Raw genomic sequence first — 18,070 nt, forward strand, 5'->3', positions numbered from 1 at the left:
CCTGTTTGATGGTTCGTCTGAGGGCATAGCGGAATTTCTTATAAGCGTCCGGATTAGTGTCCCGCTCCTTGAAAGCGGCAGCTCTAGCCTCTCTGTGCGGCTGTTGCCTGTAATCCATGGCTTCTGGTTGGGATATGTATGTACAGTCACTGTAGGGACGACGTCATCGATGCACTTATTGAAGAGCCCGGTGACTGAGGTGGTATACTCCTAATTTCCATTGGGTGAATCCCGGAAACATATTCCAGTCTGTGCTATCAAAACAGTCCTGTAGCGTAGCATCCGCGTCATCTGACCACTTCTGTATTGAGCGAGTCACTGGTACATCCTTCTTTAGTTTTTGCTTGTAAGCAGGAATCAGGAGGATATAATTATGGTCAGATTTGCCAAATGGAGGGCAAGGGAAAACGTTGTATGGGTCTCTGTGGGTGGAGTAAAGGTGGTCTAGAGATTTTTCCTCTAGTTGCACATGACATGCTGGTAGAAATTAGTTAAAACAGATTTAAGTTTTCCTGCATTAAAAATGTGTCCCCGGCCACTAGGGGCGCAGCTTCTGGATGAGCATTTTCTTGTTTATTTATGGTCTTATACAGCTCATTGAATGCAGTCTTAGTGCCAGCATCGGTTTGTGGTAGTAAATAGACGGCTATGAAAAAATATTTTATGAAAACTCTATCTTGGTAGACAGTGTGGTCTACAGCTTATCATGAGGTACTCTACCTCAGACGAGCAATACCCCGAGACTTCCTTAATATTAGACATCATGCACCAGATGTTATTGCCAAATAGACACACACCACCACCCCTCGTCTTACCAGACGTAGCAGTTCTGTCCTGCCGATGCACAGAAAACCCAGCCAACTGTATATTATCTGCGTCGTCGTTCAAACACGACTTTCATTTTTAATATCCAGTTGGTAGGATGGTTTTGAATGGAGCTCATCCAGTTTATTCTCCAGTGATTGCATTGCTGATTGGATTTCTGACCCCTCCCTCTCGCCAGGGGAAACAGCTGGCTCTTCATTACCAACTCCTTCTCCAGCTTAATAAACTCCAGTGTTCCTTCGTCAGGGAGGAGAGCTTCTTTTTATGTCCTGTGTTGGTTGTTGGTCAGTGAAAGTTTTTGATATTATTTTGTAGCCTCTCCTTCAGAGTTATGTGTATGCCAGTAGGACTTAGTGTCTTTTTGGTTAGTGAAATTGTTCACTTAAATTATTGGTAAATTATTCTGTTTCATATGTTCCCAGGGGGGGAAGGGGAATGCACCTGTTTAGGCAAGAGGCCTGCGGGCATGCCTAACCCGTAGTATTAATCTGTCTATGCACACTAGGTAAGACCTAGGCGGACCACCCCCTGTATTTTGGTTAGTGCGCCAGGTGGTGCTAAAGGTTAGGTAAGAAGTGGGAAGGCAGGTAAGGTAGAAGAGGGGACTCTTTAATTTTTACATTCTTTGCTTTAGTTCCGTCCAATCACTTTTCCCCACATTACCGTGTTAAGGAACAATAAATTCCCTGTAAATGGTATTTTTCTCTGCCTCATTTGTCCTTCCCCGCACCTATGATCACATACTTTTTCACTCCACGGGGAGTTGAGATGTAGCAGGGTGTTGCGTTCCCCCCTCCAAGAGGAGTACGTAACGTAATGGGGGCTCATCCGGAATTATTAAATCCACAGGACCCCGTTGTTCTGAGCTCTCTGATTGGTGATTGAGACGTGGTGGTAAGGTTGTGAGTTTGGATGACTGTTTAGTTTACGTGTGTTCAGTAGGCTGCTGTGTACGAGATGGCTGCCTCAGCCATCTCCAATTTTATTGAAGCGCCCTCTGTTGATCGGTTGTTGGGGTTGCGTAAAGTAGACCTTTGTGCCATAGCTGACCATTATGGACTCTTCATCCCTGAAAAAGCCCTAAAGGCTGAGCTTTTGGCGCTAGTCAGGGAGGGTTTAGTGGAAAAACACATTTTCTCGTTGGAAGATGAGCAGAGGGAGGCTTCAGGAGAGGAGACGGGTAGACCTTCCGATTACAAGTCGGAGGAAGGGGGTTGCTCGTACCCCCTTTACATTGCCCCAATTTGACCCTTTCTTCTGCTTCGGGTCGTTCAGACGGGACCACTAGGCTAAAGGTGAGGCTGGCCCGTTTGGAAATGGAGCTAAAAGATAAAGAGCACGTTAGACAGCTCGAGTTTGATTTAGAAATTAGGAAAATGGAAATAGAAGCCGACAAGGAGGTGAGGATCCGACAACTGGAGCTAGATGCTGGCTCCAGTGCGACTCCACAACCTGCCAGTCATCAAGCCCACTTCGAAGTCGGGAGTCGGAAGTTGATTCCTATCTCTCTGCTTTTGAACGTGTGGCCGCTGCACTGCATTGGCTACTCGAGGTTTGGCCGCTCCTGTTGCAATGTAAATTGTCTGGGAAAGCCCAGAAAGTAGCAGCCGCTCTCTCCCTGGAAGACAGTTTACAGTACGATATAGGTAAGACAACCATGTTGTGGTGCCTGAAGTTTATAGGCAGCACTTCAGGAATCACAGAAAACCCTCTCACTGTACTTTTGCATTTGCTAGGGACAAAGAGTCTCTATTTAATCGCTGGTGTTCAGCCAGCAAAGCTAACACCTTTGCTGATATTCTGGAGTTGATGCTGTTGGAGGATTTTAAAAGCAACCTGCCTGATAGAATTGTAGTTCATTTAACCCTTTCATGCGTGAGTTCCAAATATCTAACGGTCGCCCCAGCGTGTTTTATTTTCTTCTTCTTTTATGCATCTGATGGTAGAATGTTCACTCCATTCCAGAATGTTATTGTTACGCAACAGTACATTTAATCTGTGCTGCCCTCAAATCAAGGCACGCAGCCTGTTTTTATTTAGAAGTTTATTTTCTAAGGTTGAGAGCTTCAAGTTACTTGGCGTCCACATCACCAACAAACTAACATGGTCCTAGCACACCAAGACAGTCGTGAAGAGGGCACGACAAAACCTATTCCCCCTCAGGAGACTGAAAAGATTTGTCATGGGTCCTCAGATCCTCAAAAGGTTTTACAGCTGCACCATCGAGAGCATCCTGACGGGTTGCGTCACTGCCTGGTATGGAAACTGCTCGGCCTCCGACCGCAAGGCACAGTACATCACCAGGGACAAGCTTCCTGCCATCCAGGGCGGTGTTAGAGGAAGGCCCTAAAAATTGCCGAAGACTCCAGCCATCCTAGTCATAGACTGTTCTCTCTGCTACTGCACGGCAAGCGGTACCGGAGCGCCAAGTCTAGGTCCAAGAGGCTTCTAAACAGCTTCTACCCTGAAACCGTAAGACTCCTGAACAGCTAATCAAATGGCTACCCAGACTATTTGCATCCCCCCCCCCTTCTACACTGCTGCTACTTTCTGTTATTATGTATGCATAGTCACTTTAACTTCTCTGGCCTAGGTGGGACGTGACCGTCCCACACTATTCAACAGCCAGTGAAATAGCATGGCGTGAAATACAAAACAGCAAAAATATAATAATTTCAATTTCTCAAACATACGACTATTTTACACCATTTTAAAGATACACTTCTCCTTAATGTAACCACATTGTCCGATTTCAAAAAGGCTTTACAGCGAAAGCAAAACATTAGATTATGTTAGGAGAGTACATAGACAAAAATAACCACACAGCCATTTTCCAAGCAAGAATATATGTCACAAAAACCCAAAACACAGCTAAATGAAGCACTAACCTTTGATGATCTTCATCAGATGACACTCCTAGGACATCATGTTACACAATACATGTATGTTTTGTTCGATAAAGTTCATATTTATATCCAAAAACAGCATTTTACATTGGCGCGTGATGTTCAGAAAATGTATTCCCACCAAAACTACTGGTGAATGTGCACATCAATTTACATAAATACTCATCATAAACGTTGACAAAATATATAACAATTCTTTAAAGAATTAGATAGACTACCCCTGGATGCAATCGCTGTGTCAGATTTTAAAATAGCTTTACGGGAGAAAGCACATTTTTCAATATTCAGAGTACATAGCTCGCCATCACAGCAAGCTATACAGACACCCGGCAAGTTCGGGGTCACCTAAACTCAGAATTAGTATTATAAATATTCTCTTACCTTTGCTGATCTTCGTCAGAATGCACTCCCAGGACTGCTACTTCCACAAGAAATGTTGTTTTTGTTTGAAATAATTCATATTTATGTCCAAATACCTCCGTTTTGTTCATGCGTTCAGAGCACTATCCAAAGGCATAACGTGCGAGCGCGGTACCAGAGACGAAAAGTCAAAATGTTCCATTACCGTTCTTAGAAGCATGTGAAACGTTGTTTAAAATCAATCTTTATGGTATTTTTAACGTAAAAATGCGATAATATTCCAACCGGACAATAGCATATTCATTCAAGAAGAAAAAGCAGGAACGGCGCACCCGCGGGATTGCGCATATCCAATCCCTTTGTCCCCAGGCAGTCCACTGATTGACTGAGCTACTATTCTCTGCCCAGTGACAGGAGAATGCTGAAAGAACTTTCTGAAGGCTGTTGACAGCCAATGGAAGCCTTAGGAAGTGCACCGTGACCCCACAGACACTGTAGTGTCGATAGAGATTCAAAAGAAGAACTACAATTCTCAGACTTTCCACTTCCTGGTTGGATTTTTCTCAGGTCTTTGCCTGCCATATGAGTTATGTTATACTCACAGACATCATTCAAACAGTTTTAGAAACTTCAGAGTGTTTTCTATCAAAATCTACTAATAATATGGATATTCTAGTTTCTGGGCCAGAGTAGTAACCAGTTTAATTTGGGTATGTTTTTCATCCGGCCGTGAAAATACTGCCCCCTATACTTTAAGAATGAATAACTCTACCTACATGTACATATTACCTCAACAATGGTGCCCCCGCACATTGACTCATTACCCCTGTACATAGCCCCGCTATTGTTATTTACTACTGCTCTTTATTTATTTGTTACTTTATTTCTTATTTTTTTAGGTATTTTTCTTAACCTCATTGTTGGTTAAGGGCTTGTAGGTAAGCATTTCACTGTAAGGTCTACACCTGTTGTATTCGGCGCATGTGACAATAAAAAATAAAAAAAATGATTTAGAGACGGGTTACCCAATTGCCGACGAATTCTCACAAGGCACCCCGATCGCCGTTCCCTGTACCTCTCTTTTCCTCACGCAAATGATTTGGGCCTGGTCTCGGAGAAACAGCATATCCTTTGCGTCAGACTCATGAAAGAAAAAAATCTTTGTCTAGTTCGAGGTGAGTAATCGCTGTTCTGATATCCAGAAGCTCTTTTCGGTCATAAGAGACAGTAGCAGCAACATGTACAAAATAAGTGACAAACAATGCGAAATTGGTAGTGAGGTTGCTCGCTAGCACTCCTAGCAGCTAATGCTAACTAACTAGCTGGCTAGCATTTACTGATAGCGCTAGTTTATGCTAACTAGCAACTTCACTAACTAGGCTAGTCATTGTCTAAATGAAAGTTAGAAACCCATTCATAACCATAAAGGGGTAACTCGCCCCCAAGGTGTCAGTTACCCACACTCATCCAACATATTACTACTTTACAAAAAATTATCTACATTTTTCTCTCTAAACAAGTGGATTATTTATCTTAAGCCGTTCCTACTTTTATATTTAAAAAAGTATAGTTCTAACTTCATTAGAATATATCTACAACTTTTTCAAAATAAAAAAATTATAGATAAACTTACCACAAGCATTTTGTTGAAATATCTCCCAAAGTTTTGATGACACAGAGGGAATCACAGAGGGACTTGCCAAGTTAAATAAAATAAATAAAAACAATGTGTTGAGCAAGAGCAGTGGCAGCCAGGAATATGTTGGGAAAATAATTTGGTGAAATCTTGTGGTCTTAATGTGAATTACAGGGGGTGGGGGCAGTTAGCTCCAGGGGGCAAGATACCCCCTAGTACCCAATTTTTAATAAAGGTTTGAACACTGATAACAATTTCTTTGGAGACCATTACAGCATATAAAAAACAACAGAATAAATAAATAGAATCACAATGAAGATAAAGCAAATGTAGTGGGCAAAACCTTTGAAGAAGTGTAATGACATCATGTGGCCATTTACATAATTACAGTCTCAAATGGGGCAGGCCCTCGAGAGATTTCGGGGTCCCTGAAAAAGCTGAGATAAATACAAATTGAAAATAACAGCAGGAGCCTTAAAATATGAACCACACATTTGAATCAAGGTCAAGGGAAAGACACAGTGTTTATAAATCTATCAATGATGGGTATGGGACCTGGGTATGATGGGATACACATCACTGGAAAGAAGCGGGAGTTTGAGGTTCCCTTTCCAAGCGTAGATCACATTCCCTTTCCATTCTGAGGCGACTGTTGAGGGGTTTCCACTAGATAGCACAGCCACAAAGTATATATCTGGCTATAAGTCTGTAGTTTGGTTATACCGTAAAAATTCCTGAAAACTAAAATAAGCTTTTTGTTCTTAATTTAAGTTTAGGCATATGTTTAGCAGTGGGGTTAAAGTTAGGTTTAAAATCCCATTTTATTCAGAAGAGACATTTTTGAAATAGGCGGGGGGGTGGTAACTAGTGATGACCCTGTTGAGAGGGAGGCTACAGCTAAAGAGAAGACAAAGTCAAACAACGCAGAGTCAATAGCCTCAGTCAGTAGTCTGCTCACTTCACTACAAGCCTGCTGCAGACATAGACAAGGTAAGACATTCAGGGTACTGGTATTATATTTTCGAAATAGTTTATACGTCTTTATATATTTGTTTATATTGTAGCGACCCTCTAGGTCTAGGACTGTCACGCAGGGCCTCATGGGCAAAGGAGTTGCACCTAGTTCAGCTTTGATAGGCCACTAGGTTTGGGGGTTGAGGGGGTTAGAGCAATGGGAGATAAGAGGACTTAACTCAACTCAACCCAATACCAATAGTGCCCAATCACAGAAATCTCTCATCGAGTTGATTTCTTTCCACCATTGGTGGCCAAACCTAAAGGTTCTGAAGAGCAGCTGACTATTAGAGAAGGTTTGGAGCAAAAGCCTGCACACCCAGTAACTCTAAAGAAGGAGTGTTTGCCAAAGTTATGACTTAGACATAAATATGCCTGGTTAGTTCAACCGTTTCAGCTTACACTTCACTTTTGACCCTGGAAAGAGGAATCCTTATCTGCTCAATCTAATCAGAGACCTGATGAACGTAGACTTTGGTTGGCCTTTCCCTCACTACGGCCTCACGCTGCTGCACTTGTTCGCTCACAATATCGCCTTCGACGACGATGGCAACATCAGTAGTCCCCCCCTTTGAACCATACAGGGGAGACTACAGCTTTCATCACTATTACAACTATGAACGTATGTTACCTTATCCAGGCGGGGATGAATACGACACACTGGGAAATCTCAACCACAGGGGCAACCACAACAACGCACTTCCTGCTTACGTCACTAAAAGCGTCCACAACTCCCTGGATTCTAGGGACAACAACACCTATGAGGTCACGCACAACCTCCTCAGAGAGATCCAAAGATTCCGGGAGCTCCCTGGAATGACGCCAGGTGAAATCTGAAGTAGCTATAAAAGAGATGCGAGTCAGCTGGGGTGCCTCGGCAGGGATAACACTGCTGCTGATTTTTGTATTCAGTGGAGAGGATTTCATTCGTCCGTACGGTGGACTGCAGGGTGCTGGGGTAATGAGCAACAACATTGTCAGGATGAATCTGGAAATAAAGAGCACATAGAGAGGGAGAGCCCAGATCAGATGGACGGACATCCCCAGAAGGCTCCTGGACTAGGGGTGCTTCATAAGAACAAGAGAGGCTGGACTACACCGTGGTCAGGGTCGGGGACCCTGGGAGCTACGACACCTCAGTGCTCCTGAATCCCAGCCTGCAGGCCGGGCTGCACCAGGAGAACTCTCATTGGTTTTGGTGGTCCTGATATGGAGGGGTCCTGAGTTTCACAACGCCAGTGGGGAGGATCCCCTTTATTTATTGCTCTGTGAAGCCAGTCTGCAGCTGGGTTAAAGATGGAAAGGCCTGTGCTCGACTTTACGTCAGGAAGTACATTGATCAACGGAAGGACGCTTTCTACTATTCCTGGATTGGCTTCTACTCCAAAGGCAAACTTGTCTTTATGGAGTATGAGACCTACCAATAGGCAGTGAAATTCTCCAAGGAGGATTGGGGGGACATACCAAACTATGATGTCTATGTGCATCAGTCTAGTATAACCATGTCTCCTTGGGTCGAGGCCAGATTCATGCTGGAGAAATATAATAGACAAATATGCTGTACTCAACCCTGGGAGAGAGATATATTACAGACTATAGACCCTATTTAAAGCTTTGTGGTGGCAGGAAGCCTAGCAGTTAAGAGTTGGACCAGTAACCGAAAGGTTTCTGGTTCGAATCCCTGAGCCGACTAGGTGAAAAATATATCGATCTGCCCTTGAGCAAGGCACTTAACCCTAATTGCTACTGTATGTTGCTCTGGATAAGAGTGTCTGCTAAATTACTAAAATGTAAAATGTTGTAAAAAGATCTAGTCTAGGGGTATAACGGGTGTTCGGCACAGAAGGGAAATCATGTTCATTACAACATACATTTAACTGCAGTAGACCACAATCAATTAAAATCACCAGCACATATGGAAAGTATTCAGACCCCTTGACTTTTTCCACATTTTGTTACGTTACAGCATTATGAAGGAATTTTTTTCTTCTCATCAATCTACACACAATACGGGTTGAAATCCGGGCTCTGGCTGTGCCACTCAAGGACATTCAGAGGCTGTGTTCCTAGGGTTGCTGTTCTGTTGGAAGGTGAACCTTCACCCCAGTCTGAGGTCCTGAGCGCTCTGGAGCAGGTTTTCATCAAGGATCTCTCTGTACTTTGCGCCGTTCATCTTTCCCTCAATCCTGACTAGTCTCCCAGTCCCTGCCACTGAAAAACATCCCCACAGCATGATGCTGCCACCACCATGCTTCACCGTAGGGATGGTGCGAGGTTTCCTCCAGATGTGATGCTTGGCATTCAAGCCAAAGAGTTGCATCTTGGTTTCAGCAGATCAGAGAATCTTGTTTCTCATGGTCTGAGTCCAGTAGGTGCTTTTTGGCAAATCTCCAAGCGGGCTGTTATGTGCCTTTCACGGAAGTGTTGCTTCCGTCTGGCCACTCTACCATAAAGGCCTGATTTGTGGAATGCTGCAGAGATGGTTGTCCTTCTGGAAGGTTCTCCCATTTCCACAGAAGAACTCTGGAGCTTTGTCAGAGTGACCATCGGGTTCTTGGTCACCTCCCTGACCAAGGCCCTTCTCCCCCGATTGCTCAGTTTGGCCGGGCAGCCAGCTCTAGGAAGAGTCTTGGTGGTTCCAAACTTCTTCAATTTAAGAATGATGGAGGCCACTGTTCTAGGGGACTTTCAATTCTGCAGACAATTTTTGGTACCCTTCCATAGATCTGTGCCGCGACACAACAATTCCTTCGACCTCATGGCTTGGTTTTTGTTCTGACATGCACTGTCAACTGTGTGCCTTTCCAAATCATGTCCAATCAATTGAATTTACCACAGGTGGACTGCAATCAAGTTGTAGAAACATCTCAACGATGGTCAATGGATACAGGATGCACCTGAGCTCAATTTCAAGTCTCATAGCAAAGGGTCTGAATACTTATGTAAAGAAGGTATTTCTGTTTTTTATTTGTAATAAATTTGCAAATATTGATAAAAAACCTGTTTTCACTTTGTCACTATGGGGTATTGTGTGTAGATTGATGAGGGTAAAAAAAATATATATATATTTTTTAAATAAGGCTGCAATGTAACAAAATGTGGCAAAAGTAAAGAGGTCTGAATACTTTCCAAATGCACTGTAGGCCTGCTCACTTTCAGTTTATATTCAGTGACAGTCATTCTATTTGAAAGTAATTTTTCAGAAAGACAAGAATGTCCACATTCTCTGCTAAGAGGGCAGATCCGTTAGCCAGAAGTGTTTCCACTAGGATTTCTTCCAGTAGAGGGAGAGTAAGAGATTGGAGACCATAGATCTTATTTACAGCTAGAAAAAGTGTAGTGTAGGTACTAGGTAGCTAGAAAAAGTTGTTTTTTGGGGGGGGGTTCAAATCAGGGCATAGAACAATGTCAGTGTAACCATAGAAACAAATGTAGTGACAGAACAGAAAATCTAACTTGTATTGTGCATCAATAAAAAGCATGACTATATACACCATATGCGCAAAATGCACATAAACACTGTGCTACACAACTATTTAGACACAAAAACAACCTACGAGAGAACAAAAACAAAGAAACAGGAACAGAGAGGAGTTACACTCAAGAGAGAGAGTGCTGATCTAGGATCAGGTCCCCCCTGTCCATATAATCTTGTTCACTATGATCTAAAAGTCCAAGCTGATCTTAGATCAGCGCTACCTACTATTCTGAGACGCTTTATGAATACAGGCTGATAGAGATTGTAGGAACAGTAACTGGAATGCTGGCCAGGGCTATGTATACTGCCGTGAGAATCTTGTGGGAAAAAAAATGATAAGAAATGTTCCCTCTTTCCCCATCACAACACCGTCCATTCCATTAGTCCTGTTGTTGTAGTTGTGGCTGCTGGAAGTAGTCACAGAACAATTGTCTGACCTCCTCACCCTGGAGGTGGTCTGAAGTTCCAGGGGGAGAGGGGGCATGGGCCGCAGTGTGACCAGGCTGGGGGTTCTCTCCCTTGGTCACCTCGCCATGCCATTCCCCCCGGAACAAATCTTCATGCACCTCACACACGTTGTGCAGGATGCAGCAGGCCATGATCATGGTGGGCACCAGGCTGCAGTCGTTCCTCTTGCTCAGGCATTGCCAGCGCGCCCGCAGGCGAAGAAGCGCCACCGCCACAATGCGCCACGCCCACACAAATCGCTACAGCAGGAGACAAAGTAACCAGGTTAAATGTTGATAAACTTCATTTTTTATTTTTATGGATTTACTGCAGCAAAACTCTGGGTCTACTACAGTCTGTGTACATTTAGCTCACAACTGTGTAAAACGTGTGAAATGTTCATTGAAATTGGGATTATTCTTCTTTTTTTTTTTTTTACACGTTACTACTTTTGATTCTAATCCATGAGTGATTCTGTTTTGCGTTGTTGAAAATAATACCTGCCTGGTTGAAGGCTCTCCGGGACTCCGCGAGCCCTCCTTCCTCCTCCTCTTCCTCCACATCATCCTCCTCCTTCTTGGAATAGGCCTTCATCAGCCAGGGCTGGAGGGGGTACCCTGGCTCCCCCAACAACACATATCTGGACAAGACAATGTGCTCTCAGTCAATTTAACTGGTAGGACACAGGTCACCAGAGGGATAATAATTGTAGCACAGGACTACTACTTTGGTCATACTTATACAAGTAACAATGATAGCACTATCTAAAAGGGTAAATAATAATAATAGCATTAATGATACCTCAGGGGCTTTCCCATGAAGCTCGGGGGTGGATCAGGTGACAGCCCACCCTCAGATGCCGACGCCCAAAGTGCTGAGTTCTGCTAGATGGCCGTCGGCTCAGTGCTGCTGGGGAAACCAGCACAGACGTCCCAGAACTGACCCAGCCCATTCACAGCCACCTAACAGACAGACAGGAGTGTTACTACCTCACAGACAGGCAGATGACTGTTACTAACTCACAGACAGACAGGCAGTCAGACACAACCACATACTGTAAAACTTCAATTAAACGCTGAGTCTCAAATAGCCACCTGTCCCTTTCAATAGGGTTGCCACGGCGCCCACGCAGTGAGGGAAGCCCCAGTGAGACAGGAAGTGACGCGCAGTCTTCCACTTCCTGTACGCTGTGCGAGCATAGGTAGACGGGCCGGAGTAGTGTGACGATGGCATGACACACGTCCCTCACACACTTACACACCGTGGAGCTGGCCACGCCAAACAGCCCACTGATAGTGCGGTACTCAATGTTGGACGCCAGCCGCCACAGGGCAACCGCCACACGCTTCTCCAGCGGAAGCGCCTGGCGGAAGTAGGTGTCCTGGCGAGCCAGGCGGGGTTTCAGCTTGCCACACAGGAAGAAGGTCTCCTGGCTCATGCGGAACTTCTCCAGCCAATCAGAGGGCTGGAACTCATTCATCACTTCCCGCTCCCACCAATCAGTGTACTCCGTGCTGGTCCAGGGTCGGGTACGGATGTCACAGTTGCAGCGCAAGTCTCGAGCTGTCGGGGGGGTCTTTGTTTTCAACAGTGATACAAATCAGTATTAGAAACTGGGTGGTTTGAGCCCATAGTTTTGATGTCTTCACTATTATTCTACAATGTAGAAAATAGTTAAAAAAGAGAGAAAACCCCTTGAATGTGTAGGTGTGTCCAAACTTTTGACTGGTACTGCATATGTATAGTTTATTTTATTGTTGCCTGTTTTGAATGTTATTTTGGCATTAATCCGTTTGCAAACAATGTAAAAAATTATAATAATTGTGTTAATAAAGCCACATACAAACATGGTCTCTTTTTTTGCTGTCTTGAGTAAGGCAGCAACAAAATGCAAGTGTTTCAGCCTAGCTCAGTGCTTTCTGTGGTGGTGGGACAGCCAGTGGAAAATACGGAGCGTAGGGGTTGGTAATGTTCCCTAGTTGCACTGTGATTGGCTCAGTGTTCTGTCACTCATGGGGGCACTATGTTACCGCAAAATCTACGGGGAGAGCTTGAAAATTCAAGCCCGTTGGGTGCTGCCATAGATTTACATTACAAGTTCCCATCCAAGCAGGATCAAGGTCATTGGCCACAGATAAAATTACGACAAATCATGTTATATCTACCGTAGCTTTGATTGGACTGATCATGTCTATATCATACTTTCAAAATCTTAGCTAGCAGTCATCATCAGTTGTCATCAAGTCGACAATCTACTGGCAAATCCTTTTCAAACCTTGTCATATGAAGAGAAATTAAAGACAAAACGTATCAGTGCTCATCAGCCATTGGACATAAATATTACACAACAAGTTGGAAATCACAAATTGAACAATGAGTGGTTTAGAAGGAATCAGTGGCTAATTGCAAGCTTTTCAAACCAATCACTAGCCTGCTATTCAGTGGAGAAGGAGTGTGATCTGGGTTCAAGGGTCTCTTTTCCAAGCTTAAAAGGATAAACATTCACTTGCAACACACCATGGGCCAGAAAAGGTTGAATACATTGGCCATGCTGTCAATCCAGTATGACTTCTGCTGCGTTCAAAACAACTGGAAACTCGGAACTGGGAAATCTCAGACTTCAATGAGATCAAGACAACTGGGAACTCTGAAAAAATACTAGTGTGCATCGCCCCATGTGACTCCCAATCACGGCCGGTTGTGATACAGCCTGGAATCGAACCAGGGTCTGTAGTGACGCCTCTAGCACTGAGATGCAGTGCCTTGGACCGCTGTGCCACTCGGGAGCCCTCTATAGCAAACAGATTAGTGTTTTAACCAACCACACCAAAGAATAAAGATATGATCAAACATGTCCAGTGTTACCCATCATTGTAATCATGTACAATAAAGGAAAATGAGGCATTCAAATTACATCCATTCAAAAAAACAAGAGATGTACTTGTACTTTGCTGAATTGTGTCAAAAACAGATACTGTATTTTAAACAAATAGTAGTTTTGCTGGGCTTTCTGTACATATAGATGACAGTGTTGCAGGGACTGCAGTCTTAAGAAATCAGTAAATATTCTGAGTAAGACACAGTGGTGTGGGCTAACTGAAGCCAGCAGTGTCCTGGCGGGTAGGTCACTACAATTGGAAGGTAGAATGTTCTTAGAAATTTGGTTCTGATGTTTTTTACTCTATCAAGTTGTCACCTTCTTGCTCCATCTACAGTATAGTGTTGTGTTGTCACAAGTAAAAAGAGATTATTTAATTTTCAAATATATACAAACAAGTGGCCCGCTGAGTTCAGACCTTGGCACCTTAACTCATGTATTCATAACGTATTCATGTTGTGATGTGTGAACACATAAAACAAATTATAACACAATGACAGTTTTCTATTGGTTGTGAAAGTATCACGTCTTCTCAAGTTTACTTGAAGCAACGTTTCTCCCCTGTGTGAACAGGCTGGTATTTTAAATGGCTCTGGTAGGCAAAGCATTTATTGCATATTGGACACAATATGATTTCTTCCCCGTGTGTATGGTCCTATTCATTCTAAGGCCCTGTGATCGAGTGAAGCATTTTCCACAGTCTATGCAGCGATAAGGTTTCCCCAATCTGTGAGACATCCTGTGGGTGGTTAAGTTTAGTTTCTGGTTGAAGCATTTGCAACAGTCTTTGCAGCAATATAATTTCTCTTGTATGTATCTCTGTATGTTTCGCCAAGTCTTCCTTTCTTTCTAAACATTTGCCACAGACTTTACAGTAATTTGGTTTCCTTGAGTGCACACTTGAATGTCTGATCAAGCATGCCTTCGTTCTGTAGCATTTGCAACATTCTTTGCAAGGATGCAGTTTCTCACCCATGTGACCGGTTTCATCATATTTGAAAATGCTTACCATGAAATTTCAGAGTTTCCTAATTCCTACCAGCATGTGAATGTGGCATAAGTCGTTCAGTGACAAACACATCAAGAGCTGTAATTTGGTCGTCACTAGAGTCTATGGCCTGGAAGTCATAAACCCTGCCCATTTCTACAATTTATCTTCTTAAAATTTTATTTAAAACCTAACTCTAACCTTTTTTTGTACCTTTATTTTATCAGGGAGTCATACTGAGACTCCTACAGATGAGCCCTGAATTACATAAAATGCAAGCAGAAAGCAAAACACGATCATAACACGTTCATCAGTAATAAGGTGCTCAATCAGATTTCTCAATTGCCCTAGAGCAGGTATTCCCAAACTGGGGTATGTGCAATGCCCTCGGGGGTACGCCAAATAATAATGTGATTCATATTTTCAAAAAACCGAGGTAAAGACCGTTTCAAGTTGGCATACCCCCGACGGCATTGCACATACCCCAGTTTGGGGAAGGTGAACGGAAAGGCACTGGAGCAACAAACCGCCCTTGCTGTCTCTGTCTGGCCGGTTCCCCTCTCTCCACTGGGATTCTCTGCCTCTAACCCTATTACAGGGGCTGAGTCACTGGCTTACTGGTGCTCTTCCATGCCATCCCTAGGAGGGGTGCGTCACTTGAGTGGGTTGAGTCACTGATGTGATCTTCCTGTCCGGGTTGCCCCCCCCCCCCCCCACCTTGTGCCGTGGAGGGGAACTTAGTGGGCTATACTCAGCCTTGTCTCAGGATGGTAGGTTGGTGGTTGGAGATATCCCTCTAGTGGTGTGGGGGCTGTGCTTTGGCAAAGTGGGTGGGGTTATATCCTGCCTGTTTGGCTCTGTCCGGGGGTATCGTCGGACGGGGCCACAGTGTCTCCAGATCCCTCCTGTCTCAGCCTCCAGTATTTATGCTGCAATAGTTTATGTGTCGGGGGGCTAGGGTCAGTCTGTTATATCTGGAGTATTTCTCCTGTCTTATCCGGTGTCCTGTGTGAATTTAAGTATGCTCCCTCTAATTCCTTCTCTCTCTCTCTCTCTCTCTCTCTCTCTCTCTTTCTTCTCTCTGACAACCTGAACCCTAGGACCATGCCTCAGGACTACCTGGCCTGATGACTCCTTGCTGTCCCCAGTCCACCTGGTTATGCTGCTGCTCCAGTTTCAACTGTTCTGCCTGCGGCTATGGAACCCTGACCTGTTCACCAGACGTGCTACCTGTCCCAGACCCGCAGGAGCGGAAGAGATACTCTGAATGATCGGCTATGAAAAGCCAACTGACATTTACTCCTGAGGTGCTGACCTGTTGCACCCTCTACAACCACTGTGATTATTATTATTGGACCCTGCTGGTCATCTATGAACATTTGAACATCTTGGCCATGTTCTGTTATAATCTCCACCCGGCACAGCCAGAAGAGGACTGGCCACCCCTCATAGCCTGGTTCCTCTCTAGGTTTCCTCCTAGGTTCTGGCCTTTCTAAGGAGTTTTTCCTAGCCACTGTGCTTCTACACCTGCATTGCTTGCTGTTTGGGGTTTTAGGCTGTGTTTCTGTATAGCACTTTGTGACATCAGCTGATGTACGAAGGGCTTTATAAATACATTTGATTGATTAATCTTGCTGCCAAGCGAATGCCTGTCAGCTTGAAAGACGTTTTGGACACTACAGTGAAAATGGTTAACTTTGTTAAAGCAAGCAAGGCCCCTGAACTCTCTTGTATTTTCTGCATTATGCAATGATATGGGCAGCGACCATGTAACACTTTTACAACATATAGAAGTGCGCTGGTTATCAAGGGATAAAGTATTGACACGTTTTTTTTAATTGAGAGACGAGCTTAAAGTTTTCTTTACTGAGCATAATTTTCACTTGTCTGACCGCTTGCATGATGACGAGTTTCTCACACGACTGGCCTATCTGATGTTTTTTCTCACCTAAATGATCTGAATCTAGGATTACAGGGACTCTCCGCAACTATATTCAATGTGCGGGACTAAATTGAGGCTACGATTAAGAAGTTGGAGCTCTTCTCTGTCTGCATTAAGGACAATACACAGGTCTTTCCATCACTGTATGATTTTTTGAAGCACCTGAGTGAGTTGGGTGCGCAATTACGCAGGTACTTTCCCGAAACGGACGGCACAAACAACTGGATTCGTTATCCCTTTCATGCCCTGCCTCCAGTCCACTTACCGATATCTGAACAGGAGAGCCTCATCGAAATTGCAACAAGCGGTTCTGTGGAAATGGAATTTAATCAGAAGCCACTGCCAGATTTCTGGATTGGGCTGCGCTCAGAGTATCCTGCCTTGTCAAATCGCGCTGTCAAGACACTGATGCCCTTTGCAACCACGTACCTATGTGAGAGTGGATTCTTGGCCCTCACTAGCATGAAAACTAAATATAGGCAGACTGTGTGTGGAAAATAATTTAAGACTGAGATTCTCTCCAATACAACCCAACATTGCAGAGTTATGTACATCCTTTCAAGCACACCCTTCTCATTAACCTGTGATGAGTTATTCACCATTTTTGATGAACAAATAATGTTTTCTATGTAAGATTGTTAAATAAAGAGCAAAATTATTGATTATTATTATTACATTATTTGTGCCATAGTCCTATAAGAGTTCTTTGTCACTTCCCACGAGCCGGGTTGTGACAAAACCTCACACTCATTCTTATGTTTAATAAATGTATCGTATAGTGTGTGTGTGTGTGGCAGGCTTACAATGATGGCAAAAAAACAACATTTGAGAGTGCGTTGACCCTGGTGCTAGAGGGGGTACGAAGCTGGAGGTTGAATGTTTGAAGGGGTACGGGACTATAAAAAGTTTGGGATCCACAGGTGTAAATGACGCAAAACAAAAGGAGTTTGAGGAACTTATTCAGGAAAGATCAGGTTTCATTTATCTAAAAAACAGGAAATTGGATGGAGAATGGCAAAAAAAATGAGCCAACTTCTCCATAAACCTTTAATATAGATCTGCGACCAAAAATAGCCTACAATTGTTTTACAAACCTGGAGAAATCTTTATCTCACTAACAGAGATTTTGAATGATGATGTAAAATATTTTAAACAAATGTTATTTTGTCAAGTTTCTCCAACCTCCCTTGAGGATACATTTTGTGATATCCTTCTCCCCAAAAAATTCTGTTAAACTATCTACAACACAGGCCTAATTACACATGATGAACTATGGTTGGTAATTGATTCATTTTAGATGGGGATATAAACTTTATGAACTACTGAAATAACAAATAACGGTTACTTCTCTGAAAACTTTGAATTGTCAAGAGGCGTAAAACAAGGCTGCCCTCTGTCACCATACCCTTTTTATTATGGCCATTGAATTGTTAACATTAAAGGGCTTAAAATTAAGGGACTAGAGACAAAAGTATCAATGTATGCTGATGACTCAAATGCTCAAGTCCTCAATCTTCAACCTTGAATGGCCTCATTGAGGACCTGGAAAATGTCTACATTTTCTCTGGACTAAAACCCAACTATATTACAGATTGG

This window comes from Salmo salar, chromosome 17 (genome assembly GCF_965601325.2).
Source record: "Salmo salar chromosome 17, fSalSal1, whole genome shotgun sequence".
NCBI classification, from domain to species: Eukaryota; Metazoa; Chordata; class Actinopteri; order Salmoniformes; family Salmonidae; genus Salmo; species Salmo salar.